At 44.4% G+C, this 26,857-nt stretch overlaps 1 long non-coding RNA gene across 1 annotated transcript; it reads right to left on the bottom strand.

The window, feature by feature from the left end:
* Window positions 1-569: 569 nt before the first annotated feature.
* Window positions 570-18,487, bottom strand: LOC129653452 (uncharacterized). Its single transcript, XR_008715137.1, has 4 exons — window positions 17,248-18,487; window positions 11,428-11,644; window positions 4,445-4,668; window positions 570-1,140 (listed from the first exon to the last, which is right to left on the bottom strand). It is a non-coding gene; the product is annotated as an uncharacterized LOC129653452 (long non-coding RNA).
* Window positions 18,488-26,857: the final 8,370 nt, after the last annotated feature.

The raw sequence follows: 26,857 nt of genomic DNA, 5'->3' as shown, positions 1-26,857 counted from the left end.
GGGCAAGTCTTCTCCCCTGTTTCTTGAGCCAACGAATGCAACCAACGCCAGTTCTGCTTAGTTTCCAATATAACTGAGTCTCTTTAAAAAAAGTTTTATTTTATCGGCATTCAGTTGCTTTACAGTGTTGTTGGTTTCTACTGTACAGCAGAGTGAACCCGCTCAGGGTGAACGTGCGTCCTCTCTGGTTTGGATTTCCTCCCACTTAAGGGCACCACACAGCACGGAGTCAGGCTCCCTGCGCTCCACCGTGGGTCTTGTCAGCCACCTCTTGCGTGCATAGCAGTGTGTATACGTCAGGCCCAGCCGCGCAGTCCAGCCCGGCCCCTCCTCCCCCAGGTGTCCATGCTTGACCTTTATGTCTGTGTGTCTTTCTGTCTAATGCCCATCAACCGAGGAATGGATAAAGAGGTGTGGTACATATATCCAATAGACTATCACTCAGCCATAAAAGGGACTGGGTTGGGTCATTAGTAGAGATGGGGATGGCCCTAGAGACTCATACAGAGTGAAGTAAGTCAGAAAAACAGTTATTGTATATTAACACATATATGTGGAGTCAAGAAAAATGGTATAGATGACTTCATTTGTGAAGCAGAAACCAAGCATCTCTTTGAGAGAACAAGCAAGAGACGTTAAATAGTTTCCCCAGGGCCTCGGGGCTCGCAAGACAGTACGCTGTTAATAATCGAGCAACGCTGGATTTAGCGGAGGCTGCTTTGGACCCCGTCTAACCTGACTCGAGCCTGCAAAGAGCTTCCTACTCATCGTCTTTACAGTTGTTCGGTGAGTGTCTAACAGGCACTGCGAGTCAGCATTGGTGAAGGGGAGCTGCGCGGTGTCCTCCAGGTCAGAGGTGTCCGGGGAGAGGCATCTGCAGAGTGGTGCCTAAGCTGAGGGCGGGAGGACGGGAGGGCCAAAGGGAGGGGGAGAGCGTTAGAGGCACCGGGACCAAGGCACAGTGCTGGCCCCGCGTGAGGGGGGAGCGGAGGCCAGAGACTCCAGGAGGAGCACAACTCGTGCTGAGCGTGGAGCTCTGACGGAGCCGGTCACGGGGCTTCTGATGCGGTGTTTAAATACAGGCAGTTCCCAGGACCTGCTGTATGGCACGGGGAGCTATTCTTGATAGTCTGTAGTAACCTAGAAGGGAAAAGAACCTGAAAAATACTTATAAAAATCACTTTGCTGTACACATAGAACTAACACAGCCTTGTGCATCAACTCTACTTCAGTCAGTCAGTCAGTCAATGCAAGTGGTTGGCATTATGAAGCACGAATCCTGGGTGGGATGAGTGCATATTTTAAACACCGATGGCAGTGAAAACACATGTCAGTTAAAATGCTTCCACATAGACAAGCTCATTTAGTTCTCAGACACTAAATGATTATTATTGCTTCAAAGGTGACTGTTTCTCATGGCAATAAATATTTTAATTTTTGTTTCATTTTTATGCTGACAATTTTCAAGTTTATTTCCTTTTTTAAAATACAAAGCTAAACCACAGGCAGGCATAGTCAGGATGTTTTAGCTCACATTTTCACACTCCCATTGGATGCTCCTCCAATTCGCTAACAAATGGCTGGGCAATTGCCCCTCCCCCCCTGCCCCGGCGGGGGTGCGGGGGCTTCCTTACGTAGCATTGTCTTGAATGGCTGGAGGGCATTTAAATTGAGGCCAGGCTCTCATACCTGTCTCCATTCATCCTATCTCATACCTGTCTCCACTCATACCTATCTTTCTGTTAACTGCAGGTTGACAGAAATTGGGAATCATAAAAGGTGACATTTTAATTTATGTTACAGATGAGGAAACAATTCAAAGGCATTTGCATGCCAAGGTGGTACACCCAGTAAGTGGAAGAGCTGCAGTGTAAATCCCAGTGTGTTTGCAAAACCCCTCTTCTTTCCACCAGTGTTTAGGACACATCTTCTCAAGTGTGCAAACATGACAAATGAATCTGGTCTTTATAGTGTGACATAGAAAAGTATAATAATATGAAAATTAATGATAAATGGTAAAGGAAAAGACAGTCATAGTTTAAAATATTAGACACATACTTTGGGCAATTTTTATGACAAATATAATTTTATCCTTTTTTACTGTTTCCAAGATTTTTTCAACATATGGGACCTCGAAGGTAATCATAGTTTGAAATATATGTGTATGTACTTTTGAAAATCAGCGGAAAGACGTACAGTTTAGAAGATAAAGCTGAAAGATAATTTGGATTAGTTAGTAAACGCCTTACCCCAAATTAAAAACTTCCCTGTCTTAAGTTACATATATTTTGAAAGATGGAACTGGCTTGCTTTGTGCAGTACGTTTTACCTATTCAAGTGTGCTTCTGAGAAAGCATTCTAGACCCAGCTGTATCAATCATTTCCTGAAGTTCCTGGTAGGAGACGGAGTCCTGTGGGCCGCTGCGCCTGCTCCCGTGTGCGCGCTCCTTCCCGTGCCTCACGTGGCTGCTGATGTGACAGATGTAGACTGGGAGGATTTCTCAAGTATTCCTTAATTGCCTAGTCTTTATTTTGTGGGTTTAATTGGAGACTTGCTCTTAACCAACTTTTTGCATGGTGCTGTAGGGAATAGGATAATTCCCATCCTCACTGGGATTATAATTGAGTAACATAGATATAAAAATCAAATTATACCAATGGGAGGCAGAATATGGCAGTGAGAAGAGCTATTAATTGAGTAACCATAGTGTTCTATAGATATGTCCAATTTCCATGTGCTGTCTCTAATCTAAAGCTCTAGGCCAGTAGATAACTAGGCTATGTTTATGTGGCAAAAAATGGCAAAGTCAGGGTTAAACTGTCAGTCTGGGAAGTAGATATATATATACACACACACACACACACAAAGTATTAATAATTCTTCACTAATGCCCTTGTGTTCTATCTAGCCAGCTAGCTGTTTCCCTGGTTGGAAATAGAGGCACAGATGAGGTCACAGCACACATTATTATTGTTTTAGCTCTTCATTGTAGTTTGTTATTTTGAATGTTTCCTTTTTATTTATAAAACTATAGAAAATTAGGAAATATATAAAAATGAAAGAGAAGCAGATACAAATTATCCAAGAGCTTGTCAGAGATAGTCATCATTCATATTTTAGAATAATTTATTTCTATGCATATGTTTGTATGCATATAATTATGTTTTATATGCATGTAAGTTTTGTGGTATAAAATTATGTTCAGGTTATCTATACAACTGGCATTATATATATTAATATATGTACATGCAATGGTACCCCACTCCAGTGTTCTTGCCTGGAGAATCCCAGAGATGGGGGAGCCTGGTGGGCTGCTGTCTATGGGGTCGCACAGAGTCAGACGCGACTGAAGTGACTTAGCACACAATACACACATGCTTTTTCACTTGCTAGTTTTTCATAAATATTTTTCAGTTATCAAACACACTTTAAAAACATTAAAATGTTGACAGTATCCCACACTAAGTGCATGTGTGCTAAGTCCCTTCAGTCGTGTCCGACTCTTTGCGTCCTCATGGACTGCAGCCTGCTAGGCTCCGCTGTCCATGGGATGTTCCAGGCAAGAATACTGGAGTGGGTTACCATGCCCTCCTCCAGGGAATCTTCCCCACCCAGGGATCGAAGCCATGTCTCTTATGTCTCCTGAGTTGGCGGGCGGGTTCTTTACCACTAGTGACACCTGGGAATCCCGCTACATTAAGGTTTTCCCACAATTTAGATAGCTCTTTTCCTTTTGTTGCATTTTATGTTTTCAGTTTTATACTGTTTTAAGTAATTCTGCATGAAATAGAGATCTGTACTAATTTGGTTCACAACTGATTCTGAGTGTGTTCTGGGTAGAGACATTGTTCTGTTAAATAACAATATGTAATAGAAGACTAGAGTCTCACTGCAGATCGCCCACTGTATGTGTGTACGTGTGTTTCGCCCCATCTGGGCGATGCAGGGAAGTGCTCCTTTCAGGAGTGTGAACAGGACACTACTGTCTGTTACCGTAGCCCATAGTAGGTACCAAGGGCTCTCTTTGGCTCTGGGAGTTTGTTCCAGTCACGTGTGCTCAGGAGAGGTGCTGATTCTGCTCACTGCAAGGTGACCACTCATGCTCAGGGTCCTTCAGCTCCCAACCCGACCCCCAGTATGATATCTCTTTCCCAAGGAGGTATTGCTCCATTTCGGTTATTCCTTCTGCTTCTGGAGTCCCCAGACATGGGTTGGATCTTAATTCTTTCCTGTGTATTCGTGAATAGGCTCGCATTTAAAGCTTTTGCCTCTGTAACACAAGGATGATAATATCACTGACATCACATGGGTTTTGTTAGGATTAAGCGACATAGTGCATGTAAAGCAGTATCACATCTTATGCATAACAGGCTTGCAATAAATGTCAACTGTCATTACCCTGGTTCTGGGTGATGTGGATTGAAGTGTCAGCCCAATACTTACTCAGGCCTGGAGCAGCTCTGGACCTTAATCCTCCATGACGGCTGAAGATCCAGAGCAACAGCAGTGAGGAAAGGGGCATCAGGCTGGCTGTGTCACGGCTGAGCGGGATGGAGAGGAACAGTGCTCCTGAAGCGCCTCCTGGTTAGTTCTTTGGGGACTGGCCATTGTTTCAGCTGCTTTGCATAGATCAATTTTACCTTGCAAGCCACGTGCTGATATTGTTCCTATTTTGCAGAAGAGAAAATCGGACAAAGAGAAAGTAATCAGGTTAATGATTGTCCAAGAGGAGTTGAATAGTGGAATTCTCTGCTTGACAGTTACAAACGAGATCCTTGTTAATTCCTTGAGCACTTCAGAGTAGTTACTGAAGTAAATATCCTCATCCTCACTCCACAGATGGGGAAAGTAGGACTCCGGGTATCAGGAAAGCGCCCTGGCCCCACAGCTAGAAGGGCAGCTGCCACTGGACTTGTGTGGGTCTTACTTTCAGCAGTAAACAGGGAATCGTCTCAAGAGTTACTTGTACGTCAGTTAATAACATAGTTACCATGAGTGTATATATGTATGTTGGGGTATAGCTGATTTACAAAGTTGTTAGTTCCAGGTGTACAGCAGAGGGGTTTAGATGTCTAGTGGTAGTGCCAGTCGCTCAGTTGTGTCCCACTCGTTGCAACCCTGTGGACTGTAGCCAGCCAGGCTCCTCTGCCCGTGCGATTTCCCAAGCGAGAGTACTGGAGTGGGGAGCCATTCCCTTACATATTCATGTATATCCAGGTGGTGCTAGTGGTAAAGAATCTGCCTGCCAGTGCTGGAGATCAAGAGATGTGGGTTCGATCCCTAGGGTGGGGAGATCCCCTGGGGTAGAAAATGGCAACTGACTCCAGGTTTCTTACCTGGAAAACTGCATGGGCAGAGGAGCCCGCAGGCTACAGTCCATGGGCTGCTAAAAGTCAGACAGGAGCACACACACACCTCTGTTCTTTTCAGATTCTTTCCCACACACGTTACTGCAGCGTGTTGAGGAGAGTTCCCTGTGCTACACAGTAGGTCTTTGTTGGTTGGCTGTTTTATATCAAGAGTGAATATCTGTCATTCCCATCCCAATTTATCCCTCCCCCTTCCCTTTTGTGGTTTTTGTTTGTTTTCTACCACTCACCCAGTCAGTAGGTTTCAATCTAAACAAGGACAAGAATTTCATAAAGTAAACAAGGGTTTTTTTCTCAATGACCTTTAAGGAACACGTCACACAATTTGAAGATTTAATCTTATTCCAAGTTTGCATTTTCTTTAGACTAGAAGCATGCAGAGATACAAGCATTTTGATTTTGACAGTTGTGAGAGATACTCCTCGCTTTCCCCTCTCCTCAAAGCCAGCATTGAAGAGAGGACAGCAAGGTCTGGTTTAGAAGTCTTTTCCTTCTCCAGAGAATCCTGATTGCAGCCACCTTCCCTGCCAACTAGAGGAGCTCTCCTACTGGACCCGTGTGTTTCTTCTGCAGTATGGAGCCTGACCCAGAAAGCACGGTCAAGGCCGAACACCGCTGTGTGACTGGCATGTAGAAGGCCCATGGGCCACAGGAGAAGGGACAGCGGGTGCCCCCATCTGTGGAGCTCTCAGTAATGAGCGTGAACAAGTCAAGGTCATCGCTGGTTCACTCCCCCAGCAGTAGGAAAGTTGACCACTGTGATCTGGAGTGCAGGACAGGTGGTGGCTGGAATGGGCCTTTTCTTGCAGGTGTCGATGTTCACTGTGAGGTTTGCGGGACTCAGGTGTACTTTGAGGCTTTAAGTGCTAAACCACCTTCTCTGTCTCTGAAGTTCACCAAGCAGTTTACCAAACCCCACCATGTAAGGTCGGTCTGTGGGAAGTCATCACTAAGTCTGGAAACCCCAGGCCAGCTCTGTGAAACCCCAGTTCTTAGAAGCAGAATTCCTCTCTGCTGCAGAGTATACTTAACTTCTTCCATCAGAGACAAGGATTGTCAGGAAAATAAGTATTTAATACAGATCCAGAGTCCTTTGCCTGCAGTTCCAAACCCTGAAATCAGAGTTTAAAAAACTCATAGGGTCAGTGTTCAGTTAGCATACACCTTGTGTAACTTCCCACGCTTCCAAAACAAGATATAAACCATGGCCCATGAAGTTTCCTCACCCTGCAAGCTGTTCCCTCTCCCTCACAATCCTCCCAGCAGCCGTCTTCCGACTTCTATCAGCACAGGTTAGTTCTGCCTGTTCTCGGACTTAACACGATAGAGCATGTCCTCTTCTGCGTGTGAACGCTGTCACTCAGAGTTCTGAGATCCATCCTTATTGTGTCACAAATGCGTCCCTTTATCCCTGGGTTGTGCTCCATCCTGTGCATACAGCAGGCTTTGTAGGGTCTTGCTGGTGGGCAGCTGCGCTGTTTCCATTGTTGCCTGTTGTGAATAATGTTGATATGACCATCTTCATACAAGACTCTTTTGTGGAGATGTGTTTTTATTTTTCTTGGATCAGTGGGTAGAAATGGAATTGCTGGGTCTAAGGTGGTTTTATAACTTAATAAGAAAGTGCAGAATCTTTCTCTAAAGTAGTTTACCGGCTCTGTCTTCCCACCAGCAGAGTGGGAGGGTCCCGGCTGCTCCTCGTCTCTGACCCTTGCCTTGCCTGGTCTTGGGCTTCTGGCCTTTGGGGAGCCTAGCGGATGTGGAATGGTGCCACACTGTGTGTTTAACTTCTGTTTTCTGATGATTAGTATTGAGCGCTTTTATAGGCCCTTACTTGACCTTCGTTTACCTTGTTCATGAAGTGGCTTATGTTATTTTTGCCCATTTTTTATAAAATTTCAAAGTTAAGCATTAAAGATATATAAAGATACATATTTTAGAAATTTTAGTTGTTAAGAATTCTTTATATATTTTAAGCTCTCTGCCAGATACATGTATAGCAAATACTGCATTCCCACAGTTTGTGGCTTGCTTGTTAATTGAAAACTAAACATTTTAAAATAATGTGAATCAAGTTGTGTGTGTGTGAGAAGTTGCTTCAGTTGTGTTTGACTCTTTTGCGACCTCTGGACTGTAGCCCACCAGGCTCCTCTGTCCATGGGGTACTCAAGGCAAGAATACTAGAGTGGGTTGCCATGCCCTCCTCCAGGGGATCTTCCACATCCCTTATGTCTCCTGCATTGCCAGGCAGATTTAAATCCTGATCTGAAATAACATGGCTATTTAGTCATTACAGATGCCACTTAATATCAGTATTCATGTTTCACTGCAAAAATGTTGGTTTGCTTAATTACAAGACATTGAACACACTGAACATTTTAAATCATACATGGTATATATGCTGTTTTCCTTTTCTGCAGTCAGGAATATTTTAAACTTCAGAAGCATTTGGTCTTAAGAGTTAGGGGTTCCAAACACACTCGTCTCAGCAGGGACCCGGATAGAGGTGTGGTTCCTGGAATGCCGAGTGGACACTCAGAACAGAGCACTGGTGCTTTATGTTAAGCAACTTCGTTAGATGTTATAATAAAACATTTTTATGGATTGTAGGTATTTTAATCACAAGCTTTTAGAAGTTGTCAACCATGCTCTTTCTATACTTTTGAAGGCTCATCAAGACAAGAGAATTATAATACATTAAATTATAGAAATTATAGTGATAAAGTCTAATAAAATTGGTTTTTCATTTTGGATTATTCAGAGTTGATTATGAAGGCTTCCCAGGTGGTGCTATTGGTAAAGAACCCATCTGCCAATACAGGAGATGTAAGAGTTGCAGGTTTGATCTCTGGGTCAGGAAGATCCCCTGGAGGAGGGCATGGCAACCCACTCCAGTATTCTTGCCTGAAGAATCCCATGGACAGAGGAGCCTGGCGGGCTACAGTCCATGGGGTCACAAAGGGTCAGACATGACTGAAGCGACTTCACGCATGCACCCTTTCATCATGACTTAATAGTTCTTCGTAACTACTTTTTTTCCTTATTTTTCTTGGATCAGTGGGTAGAAATGGAATTGCTGGGTTCTAAGGTGGAAGGTGCAGAATCTTTCTGTAAAGTAGTTTACCTGCTCTGTCTTCCCACCAGCAGAGTGGGAGGGCCCGCTGCTCCTCGTCTCTGACCCTTGCTCTCCTGGTCTTGGTCTTCTGGCCTTTGGGGAGTCTAGTGGATGTGGAATGGTGTCACACTGTATTTTGCCTTAGAAGTCTGTTCCTCAAAAGAACAGTGTAAACCAAATTTTCAACTGTAAAAACTGCAAGAATATAAGTGACTTCCAATTTTAGATTAGTGTTTGAATGCTGATGAGATGGAGAGCTATGCAAAACCAAGAGCAACAGTTAGAAAAATGTGTCCCTGACTTAACTAGATGAGTGCTCAGGACAGGGGACTGGGCCACGTTGAGAACTCCCAGCTCTGCTCTGCTGATGTGTGCAAATGCTGCTGGTTACGTTGATTATCAGAAGTGGTTTCAGTAAAAAGGTTATGAACGTAATTTAACCTGAAATTGTAAAAGAAAAAATATAGAAACTGTTTTCTCAAAAAGACCTCTGTTGTGGCAGCGGTTTCTTGTGGGCCGTCTGCTTTAAGTACAGCAGTGTGTGCGTGTGAATCTCGAATTCCCAATCTGCCCTGCCCTCCGGAAGCCGCAAGTTCATGTTCTACGTGAGTCTGTTTCTGTTTGGCAAGTAAGTTCATTTGTATCAGTTTTTTATATATATATTCTACATATAAGTAATGCTATTTCTTTGTCTGACTTAATTCACTTAGTAAGATCATCTCTGGATTTATCCAAATTACCACAAATGGCATTATTTCATTCTTTTATAGCTGAGTAATAATCCATTGTGTGTATATATGTGTATATTCCATATAGAATATTCTGATATATATACCCTACATCATTTTCAATGTTTAATATGGTTAAAAGTCACCTAATATAAAACGTACTGTTTTAACCATATTTAGCTGTACAGTTTGGAGAAGGCAGTGGCACCCCACTCCAGTACTCTTGGCTGGAAAATCCCATGGACGGAGGAGCCTGGTGGGCTGCAGTCCATGGGGTCGCTAAGAGTCGGACACGACTGAGTGACTTCACTTTCACTTTTCTCTTTCATGCATTGGAGAAGGAAGTGGCAACCCATTCCAGTATTCTTGCCTGGAGAATCCCAGGGACAGAGAAGCATAGTGGGCTGCCGTCTATGGGGTCGTACAGAGTCGGACGCGACTGAAGCGACTTAGCAGCAGCAGCAGAAGCTGTACAGATCAGTGGCACCAAGTACATTTGTATTGTCGTGTGCCCATCACCGCCGTCCGTCTCTAGAATGGGGCGCCTTCCTAAACGGACACTGCCCGCAGCGAGCCCTGACGCACATCCCCACCCCCGCCTCTACCAGTGCACCTGCTGACGGGGATTTTCACTGTTCTGGGAACTTCATATAAGTGGAATCGCACAGTATTTGTCTGTACCTAGTCTGTACTGGAGTGCATTTTTAAGGTTAATATATGTTCTACGAAAAGTTGTACCCTTTTCTCTCCCCCTGTGCTATACAGTAGGTTCATACGTCATTTATTTCCCCCTTCCTGTCCATACATTTGTTCTCTACATCTGTGTCTCTCTCTGCTTTGCAACTTTGCAGGCAGGATCATCTGTACTATTTTTATATGTTTATTTTTTACCTTATGTGACTTTTACCACAATTAAAAACATTAAAAAAAGATGTAGGGTGTGTATATATCTTAGGATATATACGTGTATACACAGTAGAATACTTTTTGTTGTTGTTCAGTTGCTAAGTCATGTCGGATTCTTTGTGACCTCATAAACTGCAGCACGCTAGGCTTCACCATTTCCCGGAGTTCGCTCAAACTCATGTCCATTGGGCTTCCCAGGTGGCTCAGATGGTAAAGTGTCTGCCTGCAACGTGGGAGGCCCGGGTTTGATCCCTGGGTTGGGAAGATCCCCTGGAGAAGGAAATGGCAACCCACTCCAGTATTCTTGCCTGGGAAATTCCATGGACAGAGGAGCCTGGTGGGCTACAGTCCATAGGGTTGCAAAGAGTTAGACATGACGGAGCGACTTCACTTTCACTTTCTTTCTTTCTTTTCAGCCATAAAAAAGAATGACATCTGTGGCAATATGGATGAGCCTAAGGATTATCATATTAAGTGAACTAAGTCAGGCAGGGATGTACCATATGATATCACTTATTTGCAGAATTTAAAAGAAAAGGATAGAAATGAACTTATTTACAAAGTAGAAACAGACTCACAGGCTTAGAGAAGGAACTTGCAGTTACCAGGGGAGAGGGCAGAGGGGAGGGGAGAGGTAAATTAGTCATCTGGGATGAACAGATACACATCACTATTGTAACATACAACAAGGGCCTCCTGTGCATAATACAGAGAATATATTCAATATCTTACAATAACTTATAATGGAAAAGAATCTGAAAAAGAAATATGTACATACACACACACGTATGTTTGTGTAAATCCTTGTAAATCAAGTATACTTTGATAAAAAAAATTAGATAATTCTCATCTGCCTGTGGGCCGTTATAATTCATAGAGAATGCAGATAGTTCCTCTACTCTGCTAGTAAGGGGCGGTGCTGGATGTCAGTAATCCTGTCGTCTTGCCAGCGCACCATGGACTCCTTTGCTCTCTGCTGCAGTTTTGAGGGCGGTACACAGTGCCTCGCCCGTGAAGTCAAGTTTGGGCCGGCACGATGGGCCGGAGCTCCCCCAGGCTCTCTGTGACAGGGTTCCCAGTTTTGAAGTCTGACTCTCGCGGTGCGAGGCTGCCCGTCGGGCCCTCGCACTGCTCACCGGCAGAGTGATGACGGCCACGTGGATTTTTCTCTCGTGCCCACGTTACCTCATCAGGCAGGGATCTGCCCGCACTCAGATGAGTCAAGCTGGAAAGCATAGACTTGTGTAAAGCCTTGTTTTCCCCTGAAATACACTTCTTTGATAGGGTTAAAACCAAAGTCAGAAGTACCTGCGCTTCATCTGAAATGTTGGGAGTTGCCCTGGAGAAACGAGAAGGGACCGTTTCCTCTCAGTGTCAGTTGAATCCCCCTCCGCCGCGCACTCCTGTTCCGCGCACTCCTGTTGCGCGCACAGCCCGGCACAATCGCAGGAGCCGAGAACAGCTGTACTGATCAGCGTCTAAAAGCGGATGGAACGGCGGTGTTACGTCATCACGTCTCCCAGCCCTAGGAGCAAGAGATAAGACGTGCTCTTTTTCCCCATTTGCAGGTGCATTCATTTACAGCTCAATAGCAAGAATGTCTCTCACACAAGCAGTTAATGCGGACTAGAATTTTCCCAGTAACCAGATGGCGTGCGTTTCATACCACGCTTGTTGAATTAAGAACTAAAATCTGCCAATAAGTTGCATGGAAGTTTTCCACAGTCTCCTTAGGTGACCTCATTTAAGATTTTGAATTTTTTTGAGGTCAGAAAGCTTATAAATATTCAGTCTTTGGTGACTCATTTTCAGGGCTATGGTGGAGTAATTATAGAATAACTCTAGTTAGCCATCATTGAAAGTATTCTTTTGCTTATGTTGGGTTATGCTTTTTTTTTTTTCTTATTACCTTCTGCTTGTCTATTGATTGCTTCAATACGATCTTTATTCAAAGAGCCGCCTTAAAAAAGATGAGTCTAAAAAGCCATCGACAGTGTTATTCCCTTTGATTAGCCACATCACCATAAGTCTGAAATTTTGCAGAACAGATAAAAGTATTGAGATTATTTATACTTAAATTTTTTTTTCAGTGTAGTAAGACATTATTTTGACTTTACACATCATCTGCTACTTCATTGTCTACTACTGACACTCTTATTTTCCTTAGGACCACATCCCTGCCCTCTGCTCACCCCAAACTGGAGGCGGGGCATGCGATCTGGACCTTCCTAAGGAGGCTGCATCACAGGCTGCATCCAGACGGTCCTGTGTCCCGAGTCAGCCAATCAGAGCCAGCAAAACAGAACTGTGGCACCTTTGTTGACATCGTTAGGAAGAAATGTCTTTTAAGTTTATAGCTGGTGGACATCTTGATACCATGTAAGGGAGCTTGTTTGAGAATGAAGCCCAAAGAGTAGAAAGAAGGCTTCAGAGGTGAAGAAAGAGGCAGAGAGAGAGAGAGAAGAGGAGGGACCCCTATTTGCAGCGGGAGCTTTGTTCTACCCTCAGGATATGTATATATATATATATTTTTTTTTAAGACACAAAACATTCTCTATTTGCTAAAGTCAGTGTAAACTGGGTTTTCTGCTACTCGGAACTAGGTCTTGAATAATATATATAGCAAATCATATTTATGCTTTGACTCTGGAAAAACAACAGTATGTTCCCAGGCATAGATTAAACTATTCAGTGGGATTTATCTGGTCAAATTGAAAACAGAATGAGAATTTGACTCATATTTCTAAGAAGAATTCTGTCTAAGTAAACCAGCATACAGAATGCTTGCTTGTCCAGTCTTACGTGAAGAGATGGCCCAGAGGAGTAGACTGGTACACGTGAGGTGGTCTCCTTTGGAACATTTATACACACAGATAGAATATCATGAGTTGCAGGGTTGTGGCTGTTTCCATATGAAGGAAACCATAGAACTTTAAAATGCCATTCTTCCTAAGGCTTCTTCCTAAGCCTTAAAGGGCTTCTCTGATAGCTCAGCTGGTTAAAGAATCTGCCTGCAATGCAGGAGACCTGGGTTTGATCCCTGGGTTGGGAAGATCCCCTGGAAAATCCCATGGACAGAGAAGCCTGCTGGGCTACAGTCCATGGGTTGCAAAAAGTCAGACACGACTAAGCGCCTTTCACTTCCATTTGCTCACCAGCAGCATCGCGGTAAGGATTAGCACGGTAATGAGTATACAGTGCCTAGATCACAGTCAGAACTAAATACTGACAATTTTTATGCATTCAGATGCCCCTAGTCACGTCAGTCTTCAGAGGGTAGTATTTTTCTTTACACGGTGTGGGGCTGGCATTGTACGTCCCAGAGGGCACCACTCACATTGCACTCTGAACACTTGCTCTTTCTGAAGCACCAGGCTTGTCTGAACTCGGCCTCTAGAGCTGTACTGTCGTGGCCGACCATTTCAGAAGTCTAAAATGGCAGGAGACCCAGGCCTCTCTTACTTTCCTTCCTCACACAGCGTGTGAGAATTCTTGCTGCCTCAGTGTTTATAGTGTTACACAACTTTAGGACGGCTCGTGCTTTTATGGCCTAAACAGTTTCAGCCAGAGTCCTGCAGAGCCTTCTGCACCGTCTCAGCTGGTCACTCCGGCTGATGTGGCCTGGCTACACCTGTACTACCCCAGGGAGAGACGGGACCCGCTGCAGGGTTTAACCCGCTCCTCCAGGAGGGAGAGGGGATGACTGAGTGCAGAGTAGCCGTGGAAGTGGCTACGAAAAGGCCAGTCCTGGGGACACTGCCTGAGCCGGGCACTCGGGCTTTCAGGCAGCTCAGCGTCTGTACTAGGAAAGCCTCAGCTTGACACTTGAGTCCTGGATCTCTTAGGACTCAGAAAAGTCTGTCCGTCCCTACTCTAGGCCACGGCCCCTCTCCTGGGGAAGAACGGTTAACAGAAAATGATGAAACACTGAACTGCAGCTGAGCTTGAACCCCAGGCCCACAGTGTGTGTGTGTGCTAAGTCACCTCAGTCGGGTTGGACTCTCTGTGACCCCGTGGGCTGTAGCCCACCAGGCTCCTCTGTCCATGGGATTCTCCAGACAAGAATACTGGAGTGAGTTGCCCTTTCCTTCTCGAGGGGATCTTCCCTACCCAGGGATCAAACTCATCTCTTAGGTCTCCTGCATTGGCAGGCAGGTTCTTGACCACTAGCGCCACCTATACGATAATTTCTGTTACTACAGAGAGGAAGTTAAGTGCTTTTGGCAAGATCAGAGTTGAGACTGGAAAACAAAGCCCTCTCTCTGTTTGGACCCTTCCTCCTTGTCCCGAGAATGCAATCACAGAATCCAGGAGTCCATCTCAAAGTTCAGTATAGTTGTTCACAACCAGTGTATTTGGGGCACAAGCAAACTCCCCAGGTGAATACTCCGTGCTGGTCCAACCTCTTGCTATCAGAAGAAGGAGCAATTCCATTCTCCATTCTTTCCAGCTGGACTATAAGCCCAATTTCCTACAGCCTCCTGCTCAGAACACACACATACAAGCCCAATTTCCTACAGCCTCCTGCTCAGAAAACACCCTCCCCCCACCACCTCTTCCTAAACTTCACTTTTCAGACACGGAAATACAAGTTCATATTTAAGAAGAAAAGTGTCTCCAACACACGTTACCAAGCGGCGGACTTGAATCGCTAAGTTTGAAGGAAACCTTCCAAACCACTGTGTACTTAACTCACAGTCATCTGAGTGAAACGACTCTAGAGGGACCTCTCCCAGAAAAGGAAAAAACACCAACTTGTGTCCTAAACTGTGGAAACCTCCTGCAACCCCTAAAAAAGGCAGTGCTTAAGATATTTTCAGATCCAGTGTCCACTGACCACTGACCTGTTTCTCCCACTTACTTGAAAGTACAGTCTGCACTTTCAGCGTCAAGCATCACCACTGTGTTGCTGACACTAAAGGGGAAAACCCCATCCAAGCCCTTCGGCAGACACTCCACTTCTCCCAGGATGCCTCCGTCTGGATGCTCAGCCATCGCCTGAGAACCGCGCGTGTGGGGAAGACAGTGTCAGACACGGACTCGGTGCGGTTCGAGAGCCAGCAAGCCTGTTTTGAATCCCAGGCTTACCCTCTATAGCTCTGTGACCTTGGGCAACTTACAGAGTTGGCCAAAAGGTTCATTCAGGGTTTTCTGTAACATCTAATGGAAAACCCTGAATGAAGGTCTTGGCCAACCCAGTAGATAACCTCCAACACTCCGTTTCTTCAAGGGCAGAATGGGACCAGTCAGCCCATCTCAGCGGACCATGAGAAGGCGATAACGTCACAGAGAGTGATGGGTCCATTGCACGTGTCTGATAAAAGTGTTTCTATCTTCTTACATTATTACTCTGCACAAATTAAATTTCTCTCTCTTCATTCACATGTAAACTTCTGTTCAGCACAGTGGTACTTGTTTCCCCCAGAATCAAAACCTTGAAGCTTTAACTTATTTTATGTTATTCTTATGTCACATTGTTTATTGAATGATATGGCATATTAATAAATACATTGGACAGTTAGGAGGAAATGGATGAAATCACCAAGTGCTATTTCTTTTGAAAATTTCTCTTACTCCCTTTGTTCCTGCTCAGGACCCTGGCTTGAACTTCACCTTCTAGTGCTTTATCACCTCCCCGAAGCCCCCAAACCGAACACTCGCCCTCTGCGCCTTCGTCCCTACGATTCATTGTCTAATCAAGTTTTCTCAGATACTTTTTCAGTCTGTCGCTATACAGTGGCTTTTAATTTCCATAGGCGATTTTCCTCTAAACTGCTCACTTTGGCATTGAAAGAGCACCATCGACAGGAACCACCCCCGAGCTGATCCCTGTCTGCTCCGCGCCCCGGTGCTCCGTTCCTGAGCCTGGGTCTTCCCCCCAGCACACAGCAGGGGCACTGGACGAGCCCCTCAGGCTTTGTGACGCTGAATCCAGTGGTGCTGCTCCTCTGTGCTTCATCCTGCCTTCAGAATAAGACAGTGTCTTCATCAGTGTGGTTATAGAGCCAGCCACGGTTCCTGTGCTGTGCTGGGCAGAGGGGCTCCCAGACCTACAGCGAGCGTCCTGTGAGCTTGGCCCTGCCTGCCTCTGGCTCATCTGCCGCTCTGCCTGAAGCCTGGTCTTCAGCCTTGTTTGTGACTGCGGCTCTCCAGCTGCTCCCTTACCTTCGTGGGGAGACTTCCCAACGCCCCAGCCCCTGCCTGGCTTGGGGGTTCCCGTTCCGTGTCCCCTCGGCATCCATCATGGCTTCTTCCCCAGCATCACCAGGCTGAGTGGGGGCCTCCCCATCCACATGGCCGGCAGGAACTGGGCCAGTTACGTACCGTGAAATGATGGCATGCCACTCTGTTCTGATTGCTGGGATTGATGCAATGACGGTCTGATTCTCTCCTTCAGGAAGAAAGCAGTGCATGTGTTTGAGAGCTGATCTGAGGCTCCCCTCTGTTGGGGGTTCACCTTCCCCAGAGCTGTGCCCCCACCCCTGCTGGTCTTCACTGCTCTCCTTTGCTCCTCCTTCCTAGTCATTTATGCATCTCCCCCATTTAGGGTTTTTCAGCCTGGATCAAGCTTTCTGGACACAATAATTAGCTGAGAATTACAGTAGCTCAGGGGCCAGACAGATGCAGTTTCAAATTCTTACTCTGCCACGGTGCAGCGCGGGAGGCTGTGAGCCCTTCGCAGCCTCGGAGTTTTCACCTATAAACTGGGCAGCAAAAGACGGTGTTACAGAATTGTTGTGAGTATTAAAAACACTCCGTGGAAAACACTGCAGGAGCCAGGACTTGTCAGGGAATCTAAACCCACTTAACCTGTCATCTGTCTACGTTGTGACTCAACTCCCAGTTTTTATCACAGTCACTATTATAAAGATCGCAGAGCTTTAAAAAAAAATACTTACTCTTGGAGACAGACGGCACCAACAGAACCGGCCACCACAAGACTCGTGCTCAGAGACTTTCCAGTCGCTGAGCACATGAATAAGTTACCAGAGCGTTCGGCGTCCTCCTGCGCTCCCAGCGCTGACCTCGCCTCCTGCTTCCCGGAGAAAACATCCCCGTGAGACAGGCGCCCGCTCAGCCTCCCTCCGCAACCCCCAGGCCGGCCGAGAGGTGGCCCCGCCGACTCACCCTCCTCGGCCTCCTCTGACACGTCCGCTCCGTGGGCCTGCAGACCTCGACTTGAACCACCGCTCTCCTCCGTCTGCCGTCCGCAGGCCCCGCCGCTTCCTCTGTGCTGCGTCCTCAGCCCGTGGCTGGTAGAGACCAAAGGCGCCTGGGCAGGTGGTGCGTCATCACATCGTGTCCGACTCTGCGACCCCACGGACTGCAGCCACCAGGCTCCTCTGTCCATCGGGTTCTCCAGGCAAGAGTACTGGCGTGGGTTGCCATTTCCTTCTCCAGGGGATCCTTCCGACCAAGGGATCGAACCAGGGTCTCCTGCAATGCAGGCAGATTCTTTACCAACTGAGCCACTAGGGAAGCCCTGGGTAGGTGGTAAGAAGAAATAAATCTGAATCCCCCTTCACTGGAGATTGATCTCCACAAAGATGGTCAGCTTCTGCTGACTTCCCGTGTCTGTGAGGTTCTGCCAGATCTGTGTGACCACATCATCCTGAACTGTGGCTAAGTCATTCAGTCGTGTCCAACTCTTTGCAACCCTACAGACCACATCCCACCAGGCTCCTCTGTCCATGGGGTTCTCCAGGCAAGAATACTGGAGTGGGTTGCCATTTCCTTCTCCAGGGCATCTTCCTGACCCAGGGATCGAACTGGCGTCTCTTATGTCTCCTGCATCAGCAAGTGGGTTCTTGACCACTGGCGCCACCTGGGAAGCCCCAACCTCAACCAGCGTTTCCCAGAAGCCCCCTGTTTCTTTCAGAGTAAACACCAACACCCTCACAGTGGCCTAGGAAGCTGTCCAAAGATGCTCCCACCTCAGAGCGCCTGTGCTTGCTTCTCCTCCTTCCTGGGACAATCTATCCCCACACACCTGCTCAGGTGCGCCCTCCCCTCCTGTCTGTTCTTGCTCTGCTGTGACGTCATCATCGCAGTGAGGTCCACCACCACGAGCAGCAGCCTCATCCTTTTCCTGTTTTATTTTCATCATTGTGTTTACTGATCACAAATAGATCTTTTATTGATTTACTGATTTATTGTCTGTCACACAAATGCACAAGCATAAGCTTTATAGATAGTTCTTTTTGCCCATTTTATTCCTCACTGTATCTCCAGCATTTAGGATAGTGCCTGACACACAGTTGGTGCTCAGTATACATTTGTGAAAGGTACAGCCTTGCCACTGACAGTCTTACCTTATTGACTCGTTTCACAAATATTTATTGAGAACTTGTGTGTGCAAAGCCCACTTCTAGGAACCAAGGAAAGTAAGGAATACAAAGGGCGCCAGCTCTGACTTTAAAGCTTACCTAATTTTTAGTTATTATGTATCATTTTTCTCTTTGTACAAATTCTAAGGTTTCCGACAGAAACCATGACTCCACTTTCTTTTGTGTGGCCACAAAGCACCTTCATGAAAGCAAGACGCTCAGGATTGTCACACTAATTGCACATCAGTTTATATGTCTGGAAGAAAGACGTAAATTTTGCGACTATGCAAGATCTTTTGGTCCTAAAATGCTCGACTGTAGAATGTGAGCATATCAGAATGTGAACAGATTTGGGGGCTGGAGGAGAACATGGAGATTGGCTGGGAGGCTACTGCATTGCTCTGCTTGGAAAGACTATTGTTTGAACTAAAAGAGGCCACTGAGAGCAGATATCATGACAGGATTAAACAAGCAAGGACTTCATGGCGGGAAATGCTATGTAAGATATGTAAGAAAAGACGGGGGAGTTTGCACTGCAAGTCTGACCCCAGCTGAAGGAGAGATTGGTGACAGCGCCCTAGATAGCCACGCAGTTCAGCCAAAGCTATCGCAGAGTTCTCAAGCTTAAAGTCAGCCCCCAGAGGAGTTTCACTCCCGGGAATGGACCTCAGTGTATACGCAGCTTTGTCCTTTGCTGGGAGCAGTGTGCGGAAAGCATGGACTCAGAAAACCATGCAGAGACATTGAAGATTTGTGAGTACACTTATGCCTTTCTTTGGAGATAATTGTTCTGCCTTTTTAAAGATCCAGTTTCAGACTTGCTACTGGGTCCTACTGAAGACTGAACACTTAATCCCAGGCCACTGAGCAGTCATGCCATGTGAGCTGCCCATCATAAATGCCACGATGGCGGGCCTGCATCACCGAGCTTCGTACGAAGAAGTGGCACCTATGAAATTACGTATGAGCAGATCCTGAAGGCATAGGCAAGTTACTGAGAAGGTAGCCCGCATTTTCACATCTTGGACTCTTGTTAGATTTTCTCAGCTGACACCTATGACCTCCAGGGGAATTTGCTCTAACCAGCTGACCGAGAATAAAGGTGTCAGATTGTGTTTATAGATAGTTCCGCATGGCTGGCTCTACCCAAAGTGAACAGCTGGGGCACTGCAGCTCCATCCATGAGTAACCCTTGCAGACAATTGTGAAGGGCCGTCCTCTCAGTGGGCAGGACTTCAGACACTGCAGATATTTATTCACTTTCATGTAAGCAAAGGTGGCCAGAGGTTCAGATCTCTGCTGACTTGTGGCCAGTGGCTAAAGTTTTGTCTGCATGGTCAAGAATTTGGAAACAGCATGAATGGAAAATAGGTTGCAGTGATGTCAGACATCTCCATGCAATTGAGTGCTTCCCAGAAACACAGAAAGGACCAGACTGACCCATGCTTCAGCATGAATGATTCCCAGAATCATCATGCTGAGGAATCATGCAGAATCAAGAAGGGATATCCTGTAAGACTCCAGGTGTGGGACATTATGGAAAAGGCAAATTCTAGGGACAGAAACTGGCCAGTTGCCACAGGAGCTGTTGGAAGGAAGAAGTGGCTATAAAGGCCATGGAGACGTTTTGGCAGGTGAGGGAACTGTTCTAGACTCTGATTATGACGGAAATGACCCAGCCATTTGTGCTTGTCAAAAATTATGGAGCTGTACGAGAAAATGTGTGAATTTTACTGTAGAATGAATTTTAATAAATGGGAGAAAAGACAATGGAATGACAAAGTCTATTTTGAAAAGATTAAAGGGGCATATTTTATAAGAGAAGTGTCAATTCATCAAGAAGATATAGCTATCTTTATGTAGATGAAGCTAGTTAACAGAGCTTCAACACACATGAAAACTGATAAAACTAAGAAAGAAAATTTTAAAACCCACAATTTTAGTAGAAAACTTTGGTATTCCTCTATAGTAATAGTTATGAGAAGTTGGCAAAACAGAAAATCTATTAAGTATATGTAAAAGAATTGACAAAGCACTATCAACCAAACTTATCAAGATTTACATGGTCTACCACCCAAACGATACAGATTCTTTTGAAATATATATGGAATAGTCACAAAACAGATCAAATTCTGGACCATCAAATTTTTTCCAGTAAGTTAAAAAATTGAAAGCAGGCAGAGTTTACCCTGAGACCACGATGAAACTAAACTAGAAATTAATGATAGAATGTTACTTAGAAAATCTCTATATAATTGAAAATTAAGGAACCGTTATCTAAGTAAATGACAGATCACAATGAAAATTAGAAAATATTTTGGACTTAGTGAAATAAACAACACAAAGAGGAAACTTTGTAAGCTTGAATGCCTAAAATCAATGACATAAGTTTCTACCTCTTTAGACTAGAAAAGTAGAATCCAATAAACTCAACAGAAGAAGGAAAGAAAAGAGAACAAATTAAAGAAATAGAAAAAAGAAAAAAAATAACAAAATCAATGAGAACAAAAACTGGTTCTTTCAGATCAATAATGATAATGAACCTCTCGTCAGACTGGTCACGTGAAAAAGAGGAGACACAATTAACTGCTATCAGTATTCAAAGAGGTGGCATCATCACGGACCCCCCAAAGTGTAAGCAGATAATAAGGGAGTTGTAAATAATTTTATACCAATAAATTCGACAAGTAACTGGCACATTTCTTTAACAAAACACAAACTACCAAAGTTCAGTCAGGAAAGACTGTATTATCTGAATAGCTGTGTATCTGTTAGGAAAATCGAAGTCATAGTTAAAACTCTTTCAACAAAGAAAACTCTAGGCTTTATCAGTAAACTTACGATGTTTCTAAAAGATGAAATGATGCCATTTTTACACAGATGCTACCAGAAAATCAAAGAAGGCCAGGACACCATGCGAAATGCCAGGCTGAATGAAGCACAAAGCTGGAATCAAGATTGCTGGGAGAAATATCAATAACCTCAGATATGCAGATTATTACCACCCTAATGGCAGAAAGAGAAGAGGAACTAAAGAGACTCTTGATGAGAGCAAAAGAGAAGAATGAAAAAGCTGGCTTAACATCCAACATTCAAGAAACTGAGATCATGGCATCTGGTCGCATCACTTCCTAGCAAACAGATGGGAAAACAATGGAAACTGTGAGAGACTTTATTTTCTTGGGTTCCAAAATCACTGCAGATGGTGACTGTAGCCATGAAATTAAAAGAGACTTGCTCCTTGGAAGAAAAGTTATGACCAACCTAGACAGCATATTAAAAAGCAGAGACATTACTTTGCTGACAAAGGTCTGTCTGGTCAAAGCTATGGTTTTCCAGTAGTCATGTATGGATGTGAGAGTTGGACCATAAAGAAGGCTGAGCACGGAAAAATGAATGCTTTCGAACTGTGGTGTTGGAGGAGACTCTTGAGAGTCCCTTGGACTGAAAGGAGATCTAACCAGCCAATTCTAAAGGAAATCAGTCCTTAATGTCCATGGGAAGGACTGATGCTGAAGCTGAAGCTCCAGTCCTTTGGCTACCCTATGTGAAGGGCCAACTCATTGGAAAAGATGTTGAAGCTGTGAAAGACTGAAGGCAGGAGGAGAAGGACATGTCAGAAGATGATTGGATGGCATCATTGACTCAATGGACATGAATTTTAACAGATTTAGGGAGATAGTGAAGGACAGGGAAGCCTGGAGTGCTGCAGTCCATGGGGTCACAAAGAGTCGGAAATGACTGAGCAACTGAACAACAACAACAATTATCTTACTATAAAATCTAGACATTACAGGAAAGGAAATTACAACTAATTTCTCAGGAACGCAAATATCTTAACTGAAATTTTACCAATCACATCCAACAATATCTAAAATACCTAAAATTATAATACTTAATGATGTGATGATTACTGCGATGTGTCAGGTGGGCCAGGAGGTGCTCATGTTTCAGGTTAACTATTATTTCTGGGTGTATTTACAAGGTGTTTTCAGAAGAGATTAGCGTTTGAACTTCACTGAGCAGAGCGACCCCCCTCCCCGGTCTGCGGGAGCGTCACCCATGCACTGAGAGCACAGTCAGAACAAAGATGTCGAGGAGACGTGGAGGGATGGATTCTCCCTCTGGCTGAGCTGAAACATCATCTGCTCCTGCCCTTGACTGAACCTTACTCATCAGCCCTCGGATTCTCAGAACAACTACCACCAGCTCTCCTGGGTCTCTGGAAGGTAGATCATGAGATTTCTCAGACTACAGAACTGTGTAGCTAATTTCTTATGTGTATATATAAAATATATAAATAATGTTATATGTTATATATCATAAATATATATTATATATAAATATATAATTTCATATATGTGTGTGAAAGTGAAAGTCTCTCAGTCATGTCTGATTCTCTGTGACCCCATGGACTAAACAGTCCATGGAGTTCTCCAGGCCAGAATACTGGAGTGGGTAACCATTCCCTTCTCCAGGGGATCTTCCCAACCCAGGAATCAAACCAGGGTCTCCTTCATTGCAGGTGGATTCTTTACTAGCTGAGGTACCAGGGAAGCCCTATATATACATTTTATATTTTTATATACGTATATATGCTGTGCTGTGCTTAGTTGGTCAGTCGTGTCACTCTTTGCTACCCATGGACTGTAGCCCACCAGGCCCCCCTGCCCATGGGATTCTCCAGGCAAGAATACTGGAGTGGGTTGCCATGCCCTCCTCTGGGGGATCCTCCCAATCCAGGGAGCAAACCCAGGTCTGTTGCATTGCAGGTGGATTCTTTACCAGCTGAGCTAGAAGCCTATATTTGTATACATATATATAACTATATGCATACCTGTTTATATACATTTATATGTCTTTATTATCCCGCTCTGTTTCTATGGAGAATCCTAATAAAATTGGTAAATTTCAGTCCAACAATGTGGGTTTAACATTTAAAAATGTATGCAATCATCATATTAACAGGATTGTTAAAATTAAATATGATAAGCTCAAAGATGAGCAAAATTTACATACATTCATGATTTATATACACTCACACACGAGATTAGGGACAGAATTAAACTTTCTAAAATGGCCATCTATGAAAAACCTACAGCTAATACCACATGTAATGTTGAAATGCTGATTGCTTTCTCCCATATCAGGAACAAAACAATATGTTCTCATCACTTCTATTCAACAGTGTGTTGGAAAAGCCAGCTAGTGTTTTTTGAGGCAAAACATAAAGTAAAATGGACTTTATTCATAGACTTAGGAAATCTTGATAATTCTGTAGAAAGCTACTGTATCTAATAAGTGCATTTAGCAAGGTCTCAGAACACAAGACCAATATTAAAAAATTGTGTTTTTAGGTAGTAACAATGGGTAAATGGAAATGAAACTTAAAAACTACTAACACAATTACCTCAAAATATCAAATACTTTAAGTATAACACAGATTTATAAGAACTGTACCTTGGAAATTATTAAACATTATAAGAAAATGAAAAACCTCAATAAATGGTAGTTTAATACTATGTGTGTGAATTAGAAGACAAAACCGTTAAGATGGTTCTCTTCCCATCACTCTGTGCAGTACAATCTGTGAAAGTCACAAGTGGTTTTCTGTGGTTTATTTGTGTGTGTGTGTAAATTTACAAGCTATTTCTAAAATGTATATAGAAAGGCAGAGAACCTAGAGCAGCAAAATTAGCATGAAAGTAGGTAAAAGCGGGAGAATTTACATGAGAACACAGCAAGACTCACATCTGCCCTGATGAAAACAGCAGGGATTGTTCCAAGTGTAGACTAATGCAGCCGTGCGCAGGGCGGGGAGAAACACAGGCCTACGCACAGTTACCTGGATTGCAGCAAAGACTCCACTGAAGTTCAGCGGGGGCGAGCCTGCTCTTCATAACCAACAGTGCTGTGCCGATTATACAGCCATGTGGAAAATAATGCGCCTTGGCCACTACTGGCACCAACTCTCCTCTGCAAACAGACCGTGTCTGACAGCTTTTAAAATAAAACACAGGACAATATTTTTATAACCCTGTAATGTGCAAAGATATTTTAAACAGGACAAGGAAAGAATCAAGATGGCAGAGTAAGAGGACACAGAAATCACGTCCCTCGTGAACATATCAGAATTACATCTACAAGAAGAAAAGCACATCTACCTGTGGAACAGTTCTCATTGCAAACTAACTAGTGCCTGGCAGGAAGACGCCTGTACCATCAAGGCTGCAAGAGAGAGACGTGCGTGGCCAGAGCGGAAGGGAAGAGAAGTCACCAGCTGGAGACCCATGACCCTGAGAGAGGAATCAGGGGGAAGTGGGGACCCTCCCTGGGAAGCCAGCAGTCAAGTCACAGATCGGTCCCCACAGCCCTGGAGTCTAGCAAGGGGAAGATGAGTCCCCTGGGCTGGTTGCGGGGCTGCTGGGACTAACAGGAGGGCTTCCACATGGGGAGCAGAGATTCCACTTATGGGGAATTTGCCCCTGAGGCAGAGGAGAGAGGGCAGAAAGGGTGGATTTAAGCCACGTGGCTGGCTGACAGGTTTCCCACAACCACCCCACTCACACCCCAGCCTGAGCGGCGTAATCCTCTAGCAGTGTTGGCCTCTCGTTTCAGCTCCACACTGGAGCCAGGAGGATTGCCAACAATGAGGAAAAAGACTGGCCGTGAGATACTGTGGCAGCTCAAACCCTCAGCAGCACCTGAGCAGAGAGCGGGCCGCCATCAGAGGTAGCACCAGATTGCTAACGGCAGATAGATCACCACACCCAGTGCCCTGGCTCTTGCTGAATCCACAGCAGACCCTCCTGCTGCAGCCCTGATCCTCTCTGGAGCTGAGGGTGCTGCTGAAATGGGAAGGGCACACACTTAAAGGGAACAGAGTTAGCTAGACCAGACCCTCAGCGTTTCTTCTGCTCCAGGAACTTAAGACCTGCCACTGAGCAGAGAAGGAGCCCCAGCTCGAATCTGGCTCCAGCTCTCATCCCTCCTGCTCCTGCTCCAGCCTCACCTCCTCACCAAGCTGCCAGCTGCCAGCACTCCCTGAGCAAAGATGTGACTTGTTTTCCTGTCAAATCCAGCTTTTCCACCAAAGGCACTGGGCATAAAGAGTCTGTATAGGGATGCTCCCACATAATAACACCCTCAAAGACCACTGTAGGTAACAGTTGCACTTAATTTCATAGAGACAGAGAGAGAAAAGCAAAATGAGAAAACAGAGGAATTCGTCTCTATTGAAAGAGAGAGAGAAAACACCTTAAATAATAGAAAAATAGAAATATACAGTCTACTGGAGACTTCAAAGCATTATTAATAGGGATGCTGACTGACTTAGAAAAAGAATAGATGAACACAGAATTTTAACATGGAACTAGAAAATATAAAACAGAGTCAGTCATACCTGAAAAATAAAATGTTTGTGTGTGGGTATGCTCAGTCATGTCCCACTCCTTGGGACCCCATGGACTGTAGCCCTCCAGGCTCCTCCATCCATGGAATTTTCCAGGCAAGAATACTGGAGTGGATTGCCATTTTCTACTCCAGGGGATCTTCCTGACTCAGGGCTTCCTGGGTGGTGCAGTGTTACAGAATTCGCCTGCCAGTGAAGACTACAATAACTAAAAATAAAAACACACTAGAAGGAATTAACAGACTAGATCACACAGAAGAACAACAAAGTGACCTGAAAGAATGACAGAAAACAATGAGAAAAGTGAAAAGAAAAACCAATTAAAAAAAAACAAAAACAGTGTAAGGGATCTTTGGTATAACATTAAGTGTACAAACATTTACATTACAGGGGTCCCAGAAGGAAAAGGGAGAGAATGTGGTTGAAAATATATTTAATAAAATTCAGGCTGAAACTATCTGAGCATGAAAAAGGAAACAGATATCTAGGTACAGAAAGCAGAGAACTATATTCAATACTCTGTAATAAACCATAATGGAAAAGATTATGGAAATATACACACACATACTTTAATAAATGCTATCTTGTGTCTCACATTGGGAGGCAGATTCTTTACCACTGTGCCACCTGGGAAGCCCTATAGATGATATATGTGTATACTATATAAACTGGCTCATTTTGCTGTACATAACATTGTAAATCAACCATACTTAAATAAGAAAAAAGTGTGAAGGGAGTAGAGAGAATGTAGACCTTTTAGAATATTTGAACTTAAAGGTCTACCTGTTTAAAACAAATATATGTCAAATATGAAATATTTTAAATATATGAAATATATTTTAAATATATGAAAATACCTTTAGACAATGAAAATGGAAATGTAACTTTCCAAAATCTGTGGGATATAGCAAAAGCAGTTCTAAGAGGTAAGTTTATAGTGATGCAGGCAGACCTCAGGAAGCAAGGCAAATATTAAATAAGCAACCTAATTTTCCATCAT

This window comes from Bubalus kerabau, chromosome 5 (genome assembly GCF_029407905.1).
Source record: "Bubalus kerabau isolate K-KA32 ecotype Philippines breed swamp buffalo chromosome 5, PCC_UOA_SB_1v2, whole genome shotgun sequence".
NCBI classification, from domain to species: domain Eukaryota; kingdom Metazoa; phylum Chordata; class Mammalia; order Artiodactyla; family Bovidae; genus Bubalus; species Bubalus kerabau.
This window is presented reverse-complemented; position numbering and strand designations above follow the sequence as displayed.